This window comes from Tribolium castaneum, chromosome 5 (genome assembly GCF_031307605.1).
Source record: "Tribolium castaneum strain GA2 chromosome 5, icTriCast1.1, whole genome shotgun sequence".
Taxonomy (NCBI): Eukaryota; Metazoa; Arthropoda; class Insecta; order Coleoptera; family Tenebrionidae; genus Tribolium; species Tribolium castaneum.
This window is the reverse complement of record NC_087398.1, coordinates 14,209,782-14,225,741: the sequence shown is the minus strand read 5'-3', so window position 1 is coordinate 14,225,741 and position 15,960 is coordinate 14,209,782. Positions and strand designations below refer to the sequence as shown.

The 15,960-nt window shown below is 29.6% G+C and overlaps 1 protein-coding gene and 1 long non-coding RNA gene across 3 annotated transcripts in view; both read right to left on the bottom strand.

The window, feature by feature from the left end:
- Window positions 1-15,960, bottom strand: part of Pde9 (Phosphodiesterase 9) — a 177,714-nt gene that overhangs the window by 105,379 nt on the left and 56,375 nt on the right. The window lies entirely within an intron of this gene.
- Window positions 5,669-6,477, bottom strand: LOC135266365 (uncharacterized). Its single transcript, XR_010334375.1, has 2 exons — window positions 6,226-6,477; window positions 5,669-6,177 (listed from the first exon to the last, which is right to left on the bottom strand). It is a non-coding gene; the product is annotated as an uncharacterized LOC135266365 (long non-coding RNA).

Genomic DNA, 15,960 nt, shown 5'->3' with positions numbered 1-15,960 from the left:
GCAAGGATAAATAAAATTTATTCTGTTTCATTAAATTTACAAATTCCAACATGAATTTGTAAGGTTTACAATAACTTTTTTTCACTTAAAATTAAAAGTCCTGCTGTAGAAGAAAATGTATTATACACGATGATAATAAGTAATGACTACACGGACAATAAAATCCATTACACTTTAAAAAAATATAATACACATTATTCGAATTTTCATTAAAAATAAAGATAGTCGCAACGTTAATTAAATGGTAATAAATTAATTAGAAAAAACGTACTAGACAAATTTTAATAGACAGTTTTCTCCGTGTATTCAGACTTCGCACATAATGACGTTGCGTTTGTTAATATGTATACATACAGCGTTGGGCAAAAGTATGGAACCAAGCGTTTTGTGTCTAAACTATGTGCTTTACGAAAAAACCGGTCAATACATCATCAAGTACTTTAAAAATGTGCTCATTTTTCAAGAATAACATTTTTCAAAATTCCTTTTAGTTTTCGAGTTATTAAAAAGAAATTTATTTTTGAAATCGCACCCCATCACCGCGATTTTTTTGGTAAAAGACCATGCTCGAGAAATTACCTTTAACTCAATAATATTGTATTTAAACCAGTGGTTCTCTGAAAAAGAAATATTAAATTTACATTCCGAGCTCGTTACGAAAGTTTTTCAAACTTGGCCGAAGTGGTTGTATCCATGGATGTTCATATTTGAAAAAAATTTGACGAGTTACTCAAATAAAAACATCCATGGATAACCACATCTTCGGTGAAATTCGGAAAACCGTCGTAGTGAGCTCGAGACGCAACTTTAGTAATTTATTTAGAAAAGTACTGTGGTCCAAAAACAAAATTATTAAATTAGAAGTAATTTTTAAAGCACAATCTTTTAGCAAAAAAATCGCCGTAGCAAAATGCAATGAAAAAAAATTTTTTTTGAAAAACTAAAACGAATTTCGAAAAAAAAAAATTCTTGATAAATGATCATATTTTTAAAATACTTGATGATGTACTAATTAATTTTTTGTAAGAAACGTAATTTAGGCACAAAACGCTTGGTTCCATACTTTTGCCTAACGCTGTATATGACTATTAAAGAATCAAAATGAAGGCAAATTACAAAAAACTTCATCACTCTTGAACTTAGCCTTTTCACTCGTAGATAACCAATCTCTTTCTCGTCTTGGATAACAAATATCTATTATTTTATTATTAATTTTGTCTAAACCTATTACTCGTAGAACAATAATTTTTGTAACAATAGATAATAACTTAACGAACTTTCCAACTCAATGGAGTACAGATAATAATTCCGAAATTATTAGCAAATCCAAATAAAAAAAATCGAACCGATTGTCACTTTTTACATTGTTAAGGGCCCCCTAAGATTTTATAGAGATATACAGGGTGTTTCAGTTAAGACTTTCGAGCTTAATATCTCAGTTATTTGTCAACGGATTGTTATGGAATTTAGAATGCACATATTTTAGAAGGTGATCTTTCAATTAGGGACAAAAAATGACCTCAAGTTAAAAAATGAAATTTTAAAACACATTTCTTTTATTTAAAATTAAGCCAAATTGCCGTTGGATGTTTAAACCCCTAAAAATAAATGGCCACACAAAAAATTAACCAAATTGCCCGGCTGATCCAGGAAAAAAATTAAATTTTGTTGCTAAAAACTTTATCCAAATTTTGATAGTAATTTGGGCAGTCACATTTTGTGTACCACTGAAAAAAACTGCCAAAAGTTTGCGCATTGTCAGAAAAGTAAAATTGTTTTAATTTGGTGAAATTACTTTAAAAACCAACAACAGTGGCTGAAATTTCGGTGTTGTTGAAAAAGGAATCAATATTCACCTATTGAAAGTGTCGTTGGACTTTTTGTGAAATGTTATTTATGAAATTTAAAGTTCAAAGAATCGTCAATAATTTGAAGACACAGGAAGCGTACCTGAACTAAATCTAGTGAGGACAAAACACGTCACTGGAAACGAAGCAATAGTTAGAGCTGTAATTCAAGCTTTTGAAGAGAATCCAATCAGCAGTGTACGAAACATTTCCAAAGTCCTGAATGTTCGAGTGTCTAGAATTTTTCAGTTGTTGTTCAGTCTTTTAGTCCTTTTTGAAAGAATTAAAGCATCCAGTACCAAAAGTAAGTCAAAAATATTGTTTTTTAACTTTGTATGGGTGACAGATAATTGTGAAATGTCCCTTGCGCGACAGTTACGTTTCTCCGAGTAGGATTGACCAAAATTCAATGGTAGTGCTCATTTGTCTCATAGAGATCTACGCTTTTGCATCTGCACCCATGTTTAACAGTTTGTTTCTCATTTTTCTCGCGAAACAGACGTCTTCCACGAACGAGTTTTTTCTAACAGCATTTTTCACTGACGATAAATTTTTTAATATAAGTCTTAAAAGGCTTAGCATTTTAAAAAGGCATGTAAAAATTGCGTTTTTAAGACTTGAGTTGTTGCATTAATTGGATTTTAACCTTTATCTTCTAAAATATCTGCATTTTAAATTTCATAAAAATCAGTTAACAAATATCTGAGATATCAGGTTCGAAAGTCTTAGCTGAAACACCCTGTAGAAAAAAAGGACTTAAATGATTTGTTAACAATTTTCCCGAAAATTATTTTTTTGCAAAAGTATTTTAGTTAAAATTAACACCTAATAATTAAAGAGATCAATTGCACTTCTTGTCGTGTTTGGACTCTCCTGTCGAGTAATTATTTAAGTAATTTGAATTAGTTGCCAGTTAGGAAAGTTGGCAAATACTTGTCACACGTTGAGTCTTGTGCGATTTCCTTCCGCTTTCACTCCTAATTACGTATCATTTCCAAAAAGCGTTAGCAATTAATTTAAAATGTATTTCCGGCGGATTGACGTAGATTCCGGAAGCAAATAGGGTTGAAATCAAGTTGAAAAATAGACACTTCAGGCCCATTTATAACGTCGGCGGTGTAATTTTTTAACAGGTAAACAGCAAAAATTCATTGTGTTGGTGGCTGCGAGCGTTCTCCTCGCTGTCTATTTTAAGAACGGGGTAAAGTGGAATAAAGTGGAATTTATAGGGGTCGCGAAGTCACTCCGTCGATACCAATTTTAGTTATAGTGATCGTTGCAGCCACTGGATGCGGACTTGTAGACAAATATCAAGACAAACGAGCGCAGGGGAACGTTCAAGGATTCAAAGTAACGTAATGATGATATAAGGAAAGGAGTCACGTAGCTGGATCACTTTAAAAACAAAGGACATCGGACGTCTCCACTCTTGTTAAAGGAATTTATTCGGAGGACTTGTGGCGCCATAATCTCAACAAGGGTGGCAAAAAGTAAGTGTCAAGGAATTCATTTTTTAACGTAAGGAAGTGGAGGGTTAGCTAACTTTAATAAAACATTTGTATCTGTCGGGAAATAAGAAAAGAAGCTTCGAGAGTACATTACTTATATGAACGGATCGATCGGTCACACATCCTTACGGGAATCAGGAGCTGGAAAAATGAAATGCTACCGGAATTACAAATCTAAAGACAAAAAATATCGAAATACAATAAACGGCAGCAAAGCTTGCCTACTCTGTCTTCCAATGATAGTCGAGTATTATGTATTGAAAAATCGCACATTGTTTTTGTTACAGTTCAGTTTGTTCCAATTAATTAACAATAAATAACAAGTATTTGTGACAATTAAAACAACAATTTATCTAAAAGGGTTCCCCGAAATTCGAGTTTTGATTTAATATCCCTTCATAGTAAATATTTAAATAATAGCAAAGCTGATTAATTTACATTTTGTTTATCAAGGGCTAATTTTAATCAAAATCTGATATAAACATAAAAATGGAATAAATACAAATATTTATGTAGGCTATTCTATAATATGGAGATTTTATTTTTGTTTAAACTCTAAAAATGTCATATAATTATTTGAATTTATAATTGGAGTAGGCTTACCTAAAATTAAATTCAAGTGTATAGGGTGTTTCACAAAGAAGCTATAGTACAATGAAAAATGTTTTAGCCTTAATAATAAGCTAAATTTTTATTGGTCGATTTTACTTAGTGCTTGAAATAATTTGATTTTTTGACGAAAACAGTCTTTTAAAATTTATTAGACCTCCCCCCATATTTTTCAAAATGATACGAATATGGTTGAAGATAAAAAAGTGCGACTTTTTAGGTTTTTTTATGTTTATAATAAAAATTTTAGTTAGCAGTTTTCCCAGTTAAAGTATTGTATGTTCAATGTTTCGGTCTCTTTTCCAGCTATTAAACTGAATTAGTTATTGTTTATTGTCTCCGTCGCAGTAAATGTTTGCCACGGAAAACCGACTTATTATCCTGTTTCGCCGTTTCCTATAATATTTAGTTCTCCATGTGTTATTAACACATATTTTTCACAAACTATGTTTTAACCAAAAAAATGAAGAAAAAATTGCTTCCACGGTGAAATATTGATATTCGTTTATTTAAATCCATTACAGCAGAATAACATAAAAAATCACCAAACTATTTGAAGCAATAATTACACTTTTCGAGCGTTTAAAACCATTTTTTTGAGATAAAAAACAGTTTTTTAAGAAATTTTACAAAAACAGTCTAAAAAGTAAATAACAATGAATCGAATTACAATATTTTGCCGATATTAGCACTTTATTACAAACAAAAAGCATTGTGGGATATTGTCAACACAAAGAGAAAAAATTCTGTTAAATTGCCTACGAATCTGTCGCCTGACACTATCAATAACTATTTCACTAACATTGCTGCCAATACAATTAACGCGTTACCCAAAACATCAAATATTTTAACATCGTTTGAAACTGACTCTCGATTTTCTTTCCATGAAGTTACTTATAATGAAGTTAGGGATGCCATTAATCATTTGAAGAAATCTAATAGTTGTGATGCCTACAATATTAGTTCAAAAATTCTAAAATCGTTAGTAAATCTTATAGTTATTCCTTTGACTAAAATCATTAATAGGTGTATTAGAGAAAGTATATTTCCAGCAGTTCTAAAAACTTCCAAAGTTGTACCGGTTTTTAAGAAAGGAGATCCGAATGACATCAGTAATTATAGACCTATTTCTCTAGTGCCTATCTTAGCAAAGGTTTTTGAGTTTATTTTAAAAAAGCAAATCAACTCGTATTTTGAGAATAATAGTCTCTACTCGCAGTTCCAATTTGGTTTTAGATGCAATCACTCAACATCCCTAGCTATTAACTACCTTAGTGAAAAAATTTTGTCTAGTTTTGAAAATAAGGAAAATACCTATGTTTGCTGTTTGGACTTAACAAAAGCATTTGATTGTGTTGAGCATGGTATATTGTTACAAAAATTAAAATCATATGGATTCTGTGTCAGAAGTATTAGTTTGATGAATTCATACTTAATAAATAGATGTCAGTTCGTTTCTGCTCACAATATTAATTCCAATAAAATGGAAATTAAATTTGGTGTACCGCAAGGATCGGTCCTAGGACCGACTCTATTTCTCATCTTTATAAATGACCTGCCACTTTCTATTAAAGATACTAATTTCTTACTGTTTGCTGACGACACCACTATCTATGGCGCTTTTGATTTAAAAGAGGCTCTGGATCACATAAAAACTTGTGTTGAAACCAAAATTAAAGACTGGTTTATTGGTAACAAACTTACCGTTAATTGTGCCAAAACTCAAGAAATTATTTTTTCCTTAAACAAATCATTTATTACCCCTTCTTATATTAAGCTGTTAGGTGTTTTTCTGGATTGTGGATTGACTTGGGAAACTCATTGCGACTACTTAGTTACTAAACTTTCTAAAAAATTGTTCTTGTTTAGGCAGTTGGTATCTACCTTATCGACTAAAACTTTATTATCAGTTTATCATGCCATATTTCACAGTGTTCTTTCATATGCCATCCTTGCTTGGGGTCATTCGCCACATACAGCTAAATTATTCAAAATACAAAGAAAATGTATCAGAATTATTGCTGGCTGTCACTATCAGAGTGACTGTCGTCAATATTTCAGAAACTTCAAAATTTTAACGGTTCCCTGCACTTATATTTTGCAATGTCTTCTATATACTCATCAAAACTTAAACAAATATGATTCGTTTGATCATACATACTCCACCAGATTCCGGCATTTACTCAGACCAAATTTTCTGCGATTATCACGTACTAGAAACAGCACAAGTTATTACTGTATTAAATTATTTAACATGTTACCTGACACCTATAAAAACCTCGAGTTCAAGGCTTTTAAAAACTGTGTTAAATCTTTCCTGCTACAAGAGGCATTTTACTCTGTTGATGAATTCAGTAATTATTTTTGTAAAATGTCATCTTAACTAAGTTTTCTTATATAATTATTATTATCTGCTTTTGTAAACGGTTAAAGTGTATTTTCTTGTTTTCTTTTCTTTTCTTGGTGACGTATGTAAGATACTTTGTATTTATAACATCAATAAAACATTATCATTATCATTATCATTATCATTATCATTATCATTATCATTATCATTATTAGCACATTTTTCATCCAGAAACTTGAAATTTCTACAAAAAAAAGCCAGCAATCGCTTTGTATCGCAAAAAGTGTTTAGAGCTTTTAATGCCGTTTTTCAGTCAGACATTCAAGAACTTCCCCCTACTCTGTCAAAAATTTCCAAAAAGTTATATACCTGAGCGAAATATCGCTGGTTTTTCATTTTTAGTTTTTTAGAGAATTTTCATTAAAGAGGAGAAAAAAAGAAGAAAGTAGAGTAAACTAGACTATTTTTTTACGTTTTCACCCGTTGAAGAAATTTGTATGAAATAATAAACCACATATTAAATTTAAAATTGCGTGTTAGCATATTTTTCTGCAAAGAACGGTATTATTTAGCAAAGATTCAAAATAAATAAAATAAACAAAAAAAATAGAAATTATATCTATTTAAAAATCGAAATTGCATCGTACAAACGTTTTAGCGTTTTGTTAGTACATTTCACATCTAGATACATAATTATTTCAGAGAATTTCGTTCAAAATAACCTAAACAATCATCGTATTAGGTCGAAATAGTCAAAACTAGTGTTACTTTTAGAATCTTCGAACGTTATTTTAACTACATAGTTATTTGCCTAAAAACTAAAAAGTGACAAATATATATAACAAATATGTTTTTTAAATTTATATTTAAAAAACGCACAAAAAAAGAAAAAATAATGGATTTCTATCAAGGAGAATATTTTTGCTCAGAGGTTAGGATTTTAAAATTTATAAAAAGCTTTAGGAATTACTTTCTTCATTGACCAGTCCCAAAGCTTTTATAAATTTTAGAATCCGAATCTGTAAGCAAAAATGTTCTCGTATGATAGGAAAAGATTGTTTTTTCTTTCTTACTGCATATATTTAACAAAAGTTAAAAAAAAACTTGTTTTTATATATATTTTATATTTTGCATATAAAACCTTAATTAACTATATAGATTTGCGTTGTCTCGCAATTACGTAAGTATGTAAAATTTCAATGCATTCGGACGATAGGAACCTTCTCAAATTTATCTCGAAAAAGATGAAACAGAGAGTCAAACAACAAAACAAGTAAATTAAAAGTTTTTAAAAATAGAACAATTAGATCAGAAATCGATATTTTTAAGCAAAAAAATAATTTTAATCGCGAAATATTGCTACCGTAGTAAAGAGAAATTACAAGTACAAGAACAAGTAAATTATGTCAAAAATACTACTACTCCTGCCTTTTTTGAGCATATTTTCAAGCAAAAAATACAGTTTTTTAACAATTTTAGTCAAAAAAAAAAACAAAACAACTCAAATTACTTCGAAATTGGAAAAAGTTTTAAATTCCTCAAGCATTTTAGATTGCTTTTAATCTGAGAGCATATTTGTTTTGCAAATTTGTGTTAAACCTGATTGAAAAATCACGAAATTGTTCAACCTTTCTGCCTCTTCTTCAAACAATTAGTAGACTAGTTAAATTTAAATTAAAATTAAAATTAAAGTAAATTATTTTTTTTAATATATCTACTATTTTTTTTCTAGTACTTAGTTCTCTGTTTGAACAAACAAAACCCACAAAATAAATGATGTCATTATAGTCTAGAAAAACGAATTTTATAAATATTGAAAATGTGACTTAAACAGAATTCCAAAAAGTTAATTGAATTTATTGCAATTCGCTTTATTTTACTAAATAGTTTGAAACATTCTCCGAATCGTAAAAATTCTCCGTTGCAACTTCGAGAATATTCCCTCGCTTTATGCCTCAATTTCCTCCCGAATTAATCCCGAATTTCGAAAAGAATAACCACACGATCCAGACAGACTTGATTACGAGCTTGCAGGTGACAGCTTGTTAGATTAAAACAAACTCGAACAAAATTTTATAAAATTACATTTCGCATGTAAACCCACGAACATAAAATAAATTCTCCTCTCGTCATAATTAAAGGTCATCCGCGAAAAAAAATCAGGATCAATAGAAGACGTCGTGAGAATACAAACGACCTCAAAACAATCCTCTGGATGAAAAATGCGGCACCAGCTTCGACAGAATGTAACAAACAGAAATACGGTGTAATAATAAATTTCGGAGCTCGTAAAGTTATAAAGGTCTTGTCGTATGAATATTAAACATCTAGCCCAGAAATCCATCGATTGCGACACGAGATAACATTTCCTCAGTGGAAACCCTCCATCGATTTTATCGCAAATGTATGAATTTTTTACGAAAGTTTAAGTTGTTTGCTGCGATGAATTAAGGAATTTAGGCGCCCCAGTGACTCATCCCGCCTTTAATTTGTCATCCAAACGTCCCTCAGTAATAAATGAAAAGTCTTAAACTGAAGGCATCTCGTAAAAAATTCACTCGATCACTCATACAAAATGTAGCGCGAACCCGGCGCATCCACCATTTTTACCAAATACACTAAATTGTATCGTAATTAAATTTCGGCCACTAATAAGAGTCTTGTGTGTTTAAAAGTGTTGCTAACCTAGTTTAGCTATTCGCCCAAATCAAAGAGGAGTTGAAGCGGTTAATATTTAAGCAATTCCATTACAAACTAACTTAAACTTGTTATAGTTTTTAAATGGATTAATTGGATTCCTGTTTGGGTTTCTAAGTTGCCACAAGTCAAAATTGACTTAAATTGCGGTTTGACATTCCTGGAAAATCACATTAAAGCTCTCAGTGTTAATATTAGACTTTCAAGCGACGTCGCCGAGTGCCTTGTTTCGAAGAAAGACACTTTTTTAAGTAGAGGGAAGCTGATTTAATAGAGTGCTCGCTGATAAGGAAATGTCCAATGATTGCTTGGCTAGACTTCGACACGAATCAGTGATTCTTCTAATGAGGGCATTCTCTTGTGTTATTTTAATGACAATTATTTTTAATTAACTCAAGCAACACGAATTCGTGACAACAAATGATTTTAGAGTCAATAATAGTTATTGATGCGTCAGGTGAATAATTTTAAACATAATGAGCTTTAAAATAATCGATTGATTAAAATCATAGTTTGCGTGCAATCACGCAACATTTTACAGTCTTGGTCCACTTGACAATTAATTAATTAATGGAAATTTTTAGTAATTGAGACAACGTGGTAAAGTAAATGCTGGAAAATTTCCGGGCGCTTAAAAAAATAAAATTTCACAAATTCAATAATGTGATCAAAAATAGACCAAATCTAAATGAATATTGATAAAAGTGTTATTTCGTGTAAACTTCCATTATTTCAAACGTATTAAGTACAAGTGACGTAAATATGCATAACTAAATTATGGAATATCCCAATACTTTACTAATAGAGGTTTAGCATGCAAGTAATTTACAATTACAACATATAAAATTTATAGTTTAAACAGAAACGTTTATCAAAAGGAAATAAGGAACTGACAAACATTTTGAAAAAACACGAAGTCTGATGTAATGCTCGCTTCAAAAATTAGTATTTTAAAAAATCTAATATCTCAATACAAAACATCCAAATGTAATCTGATCTACACATTGAATCTACTGAAAGCTACAGTTCCTGATCTTTAAACATATTGAGACACAAAACACAGAATTTAGTGGAAGGTTAAATTCAAAGCAGACAAATATTACATAATATTGAGAAACATATTAATATTTGAGAAAAAAGAAACTAAAATTCATTATTTTAAAACATGCTGAGGATCTATACAGTTCTAGATTTTTTAGCATTATTGAGACTGGGACACAACTCTGACCTAAAAACACAAAAACAGATGTAATGCTGTTTCAAAATATAGTATCTTAACAGGAATTTAAAGTCTTGAGATAATAAATATTAGTTTATAGTGTATCTGTTGCCTCAGATTTTTGCTGTTGTTAAGTAATTGTTGGATGCTGATTTCAAAATTGCAAACAAATTTTCTATCAGCTTTAGGGCCGGTCTACAGAAAGTGAAATTAAGATTTAATTCCAAATTAAACTAATTCGAATTAAGTTGCCATTTAAAATATATTAACAAATGTCAAGTTAATCGCGATTAAAATTTAATTGCAATTAAAATGTTCTGTAAACCGGCTCTTAGTTTTTCAGATATAGGTAACTTAAGTTAGCATTCCTTAAAAAAGGACCCAACTTTAAGAGCCGGTTTACAGAACATTTTAATTGCAATTAAATTTTAATCGCGATTAACTTGACATTTGTCAATAATGCATTTTAAATGGCAACTTAATTCGAATTAGTTTAATTTAATAATTTCGCTTTCTGTAAACCGGCCCTTAGTCATCTACTTACACATAATTGTTTTCTGCTGATTTCTAAACAGCCAACATATTTTTTTATATAAGCTCTAGTTAATAATCTAGTCTATAATCTTGAAACATACAACAAAAATTGTTGATCTTTAAAAATAATGACATACAATTCTGGACCCTGAAAATACAAAATATGACAGAATGTGTGTTTTAAAATTAAGTATATTAAAAGAAACCTAGCACCTTGAGACAAATGTTAATGACTATTAATGTGATTGATTTTCTATGTCTTTAAAGATCTAAAAATTTTAGTTTTTTTGACACAAATTTTAATATCTTTCTTCAAATCTTAGAAAAGTTATTAAAAATTGAAAGAAAAAACAGCCAAATTTCAGATCTTTAAACACATTAAGACACAATTTTGAATCTTGAAGCCATAGAACATGATGAAATACTTGTTTCAAACTCAAGAATCTTAAAAAAATCTAAAATTTACGACACAAAAAATGCTAATAATCTTAACAAAGGTATTAAAATTTGAAAGGACAAATGCTAAAATTTCAGATCTGTAAACACATTGAGATGAAAACACGAAATCTGATGTAATATATCTAGATATTATAAGTAAATGCAATACTTTAAATCTATAGATCTGATATCTCAACAACGGACACCGATAAAAATCATTAATTGTACGTTGTGTAAAGGTGAAAGGTGGTCAATTTTAATACAAAAAAATGATATTTTTGATGAACAAATGGGTGTAACTGTGATACAGGAATCTGACAAAGTGACCTGAAAGTATATTGGATCTGAAACCCTCAACATAACACCACAAAATCATAGGGTTATTTATAGGGCCACAAAAGCATCATTCAATAAACACCACACAAAACATATTCAAATTTAAAACAGCAAAAATACTATATTTTACAAAAACATTATTTTACCAGAATGCAGAATTCTTGAATAACTTAAGTATGTATGTTAAAAAGGTTAAATATGATTTATAAAGCTCTAGGTGTATTTATACGTTCAATTTTTTGACTATATTGTTATTTAACCTTCTAGTATTAGGTACGTTATAACTAAATGTTTTCAAAATAAAAATGAAATCAATAAAAAAATAAACAGATTTTTTACTCAAAATCCTGAATTTTTGTTTGGTTGTTTTAAGGAGCCGTGGTTTTACAATATTTTGTCATATCACACATAATTTGAACATGTTCAAAATATTCAAACAGCATGAGTTCACTGTGGTGCTAAGGCAAGTTGCCTCGTTATCACTATCATCTTCGTTAATAATCTTTTCATCACGTTTTTCTAAAAACTTTTGCGTACACTTATCGATATTTTTCTGGTTTTTCGGCATAGAACTTTTCATCTATTTATACATGGTCCATGAAACCAATGTTCGTACTTTGCACCAGCAATTTTTCGGTTTGCCCATTGTAAAAGGTATTATAAATTTATAATATGATGTTATGGTAATTGGAGATTTTTTTGTCCGCGTTCGCTTTACAAAAAGGTCCTTCGTAGATAAGTTTTCTTACATCATTTTCTAATGCTTTTGTTAAGTTCCTACAAAAATGTCCGTTGTGAAGAGGTGTCCGCTAAGGTAGGTTTCACTGTACTGAACAAAACAAAGAACTCCCATATTTTGTAGGCACATCTATTTGATAAAATAATTTAATTTAAGATATTTCATCTTCTTTAAAATTGGATACCTACTACTAAATTAAACAGCAAATAATTTTTTCTACTTTGGTTTCACAAATTGTGCTACTTTTGCAACTTTTGTGTAACTACATTTAGTATTTTTTTTAATTTAGTGTGTGATCTGTCAACAGCATCAAGTCGTTTATTGATAAAATCCGAATAATTAACAAAATTAAGAGGAAACAGTTTGAACAGATTTTGATAAGTTAAACTAAACAAAAACAATCAACAAAAATAGAAAGTAGAAAAAATAGTAATTACACTCGATTTATAAGACTTAACTGTGGCACTCATTCTATTAAAGCACTCTTTCGTCGTGCTCCAAAACCATTCGTGCCACAATAGAACGTCTTATCAAACTCGTTTAATAACATACTATTGAACAAAATTGTCAACTATTCTGTTATTTTCTTAACTAACGCTAACGTTTATCATTAAATACAATAGTGGAATCCTAAAAGGTTTACGAAAAAGAAAAAATATATAGAGCTCAATATTAAAATTAGCGGCTAATGTTGGTCTGCTATGTGCTCAATCGGTCAGTGTATTTGTTACTTACGAATGAGATATTACGATGAGACTATAAGTTAAAAAAACACCACGTTTATTACGTTTTGTTTGTCTGTTGTAAAATAAAAACTAAAACTAATATGCTTCTATCAAATTTCATAGCAAGCTTTAAAATGCAAAAATTTAAACTTAGCTCTTTATTACGAGAGGAATATTTTATTTCACAATAAAAATTCCAAATTTTTCCGTGTTAATAATAAAACGAAAAAATACGTACAAAATGAGGAAATTATTATTCCACACCCACGTTTAAGGTTTACTTCATTACGAAAAATTAAAAAATCGTGAAATTATAAAATGTCTAGACATGGAAAAAAAACGTTTAACCTTTCAGGTAACGAAAAAATGACCCGCTGTTAAATACACAAAACGTTTTCACACAATTAATATACAGGGTGTCTCAGCGATATAAAAAGTCCATTATTGACCTTAAAATATTAGAAAATTAATCTTTTTTCTTACAAAAGCCGTACATACTAACGTCCTGACTCACTATAAAATTATTTTCAAGTATACAGGATGTTTCCGAAATGAATCACACTATATTTTTTTTATTTTTTGTATGATGCTTTTAACACTGATGTTTTTAAGCTGAATTGTTATTGGTCGATTTTGCTTTATTTTTTAAATAACTTAATAAAGAATCTCAGAAAAGTAGAATTTTCACTACTTTAAAGAAGAACGTTCAAACTTCAAAAATGTTCTTTTTAACTCACTGCAATTAAGAAGATAAAAAATAAAGAGGTTTGTTGCAAGTTGAATTGCTTAAGATTTTTAAATGAAACACCCAATTTTTTTATTTCTGCATCTAAAAGTCCTTTAAATTGTCTCGCTAAAAACATTAACAGTTAAGTGACATTTGCTAATTATTCAAAAAATATTTAACATTAAACATTAAACAAAATATTAACTATTGTTACAGTAGTCGAAGAAGGAATTCTCAGCTAATAATAAGTTAAATATGTTACCCTTAGACCATTTTTCGTCATTTATTACAGTGAAATAACTAAAATTTCAGTATTTATGGCGAATTTTTAAATTCCCGTATAAATTTCAACAAATGGTATGCAGTGTAGTTGCTACGGTTATGGTATAATTTACTATGGTAAGAACAATGCTCATTAATAGTGTGCATTGTTGCTGAAATTAACTTTTAAAGTAAAATATCTTTTCAGTAATTAACTTTAAGTATTTGAAACTTTATGTTTTTAGATAGACAATTTAATAATCTTTAAGAAGCAAGAAGAAAAAATAAGCTGTTCCATTTAACTTTTTCAAGTTATTCAACTTTTTACAAACTTCTTAATTTTTCTACGTTACTAATTGCAGTACGCTAAACAATTAAAACAGAATTAACTTCGAACTTTTCCCTTTAAGGTTATGAAAAGCCTACTTTTCTACGTTTCTCCATTTTTGTGTAATAAATTTTTAAATAAAACGTGTTTTTGTCAAAAAAATCAAATTAAGCAGAATCGACCAATACAAGCTTACATTAAAATCATCAGTATTAAAAGCTAAGTCCAAAAATGCATAAAATATAAAGTGTTCCATTTGAAAAAACATAACTTACGTGGTTTTAATTAGTATTGGAACAGCTTGTACAGGTTATCTCAGCTAAAACTTTCGAGCTTAATATCTCAGTTACTTGTCAACGAATTGTTATGAAATTTAGAATGCACATATTTTAAAAGGTGATCTTTCAATTATGGGCAAAAAATGACCTCAAGTTAAAAAATGAAATTTTAAAACACATTTCTTTTACTTAAAATTAAGCCAAATTACCGTTGGATTATTAAACCCCGAAAAATAAATGGCCATACAAAAAATTAACCAAATCGCTCGGCTGATCCAAGAAAAAAATTAAATTTTGTTGTTAAAAACTTAATCCAAATTTTGATTGTAATTTGGGCAGTCACCTTTTGAAACAATTGATGAAGCATTTCTATGCGGCATTTTGTGTACCACTGAAAAAAAATGTTAAAAGTGTGCGCGCTGTCAGAAAAGTAAAATTGTTTTAATTTGGTGAAATTACTTTAAAAACCAACAACACTGGCTGAAATTTCTGTGTTGTTAAAAAAGGAATCAATATTCGCCTATGGAAAGTGTCGTTGGACTTTTTGTGAAATGTTATTTATGAAATTTAGAAATAACAATAAGTTCAAAGAATCGTCATTAATTTGAAGACACAGGAAGCGTACCTGAGCTTAATCGAGTGAGGACAAAACAAAACACGTCACTGGAAACGAAGCAATAGTTGGGGCTGTAATTCAAGCTTTTGAAGAGAATCCAATCAGCAGTGTACGAAACATTTCCAAAGTCCTGGATGTTCAAGTGACTAGAATTTTTCAGTTGTTGTTCAGTCTTTTAGTCCTTTTTGAAAGAATTAAAGCATCCAGTACCAAAAATAAGTCAAAAATATTGTTTTTAACTTTGTATGAGTGAGAGATAATTGTGAAATGTCCCTTGCGTGACAATTACATTTCTGCGAGAAGGATTGACCAAAATTCAATGGTAGTGCTCATTTGTCTCATAGAGATCTACGCTTTTGCATCTGAACCCACGTTTAACAGTTTGTTTCTCATTTTTCTCGCGAAACAGACATCTTCTACGAACGAGTTTTTTTTGACAGTATTTTTCACTGACGATAATTTTTTTAATATAAGTTTTAAAAGGCTTAACATTTTAAAGAGGCATGTAAAAATTACGTTTTTATGACTTGAGTTGTTGCATTAATTGGATTTTAACTTTTATCTTCTAAAATATCTGTATTTTAAATTTTATAAAAATCCGTTGACAAATATCTGAGATATCAGGCTCGAAAGTCTTAGCTGAGACACCCTATATAATGCAATATTTTAGAAATATGCAGCAGAAACGCAGCTATAAATAAATAAAAGAAAGAAAAAGTCAAAATCTCCAATAATAAACAAGTTATGGAGC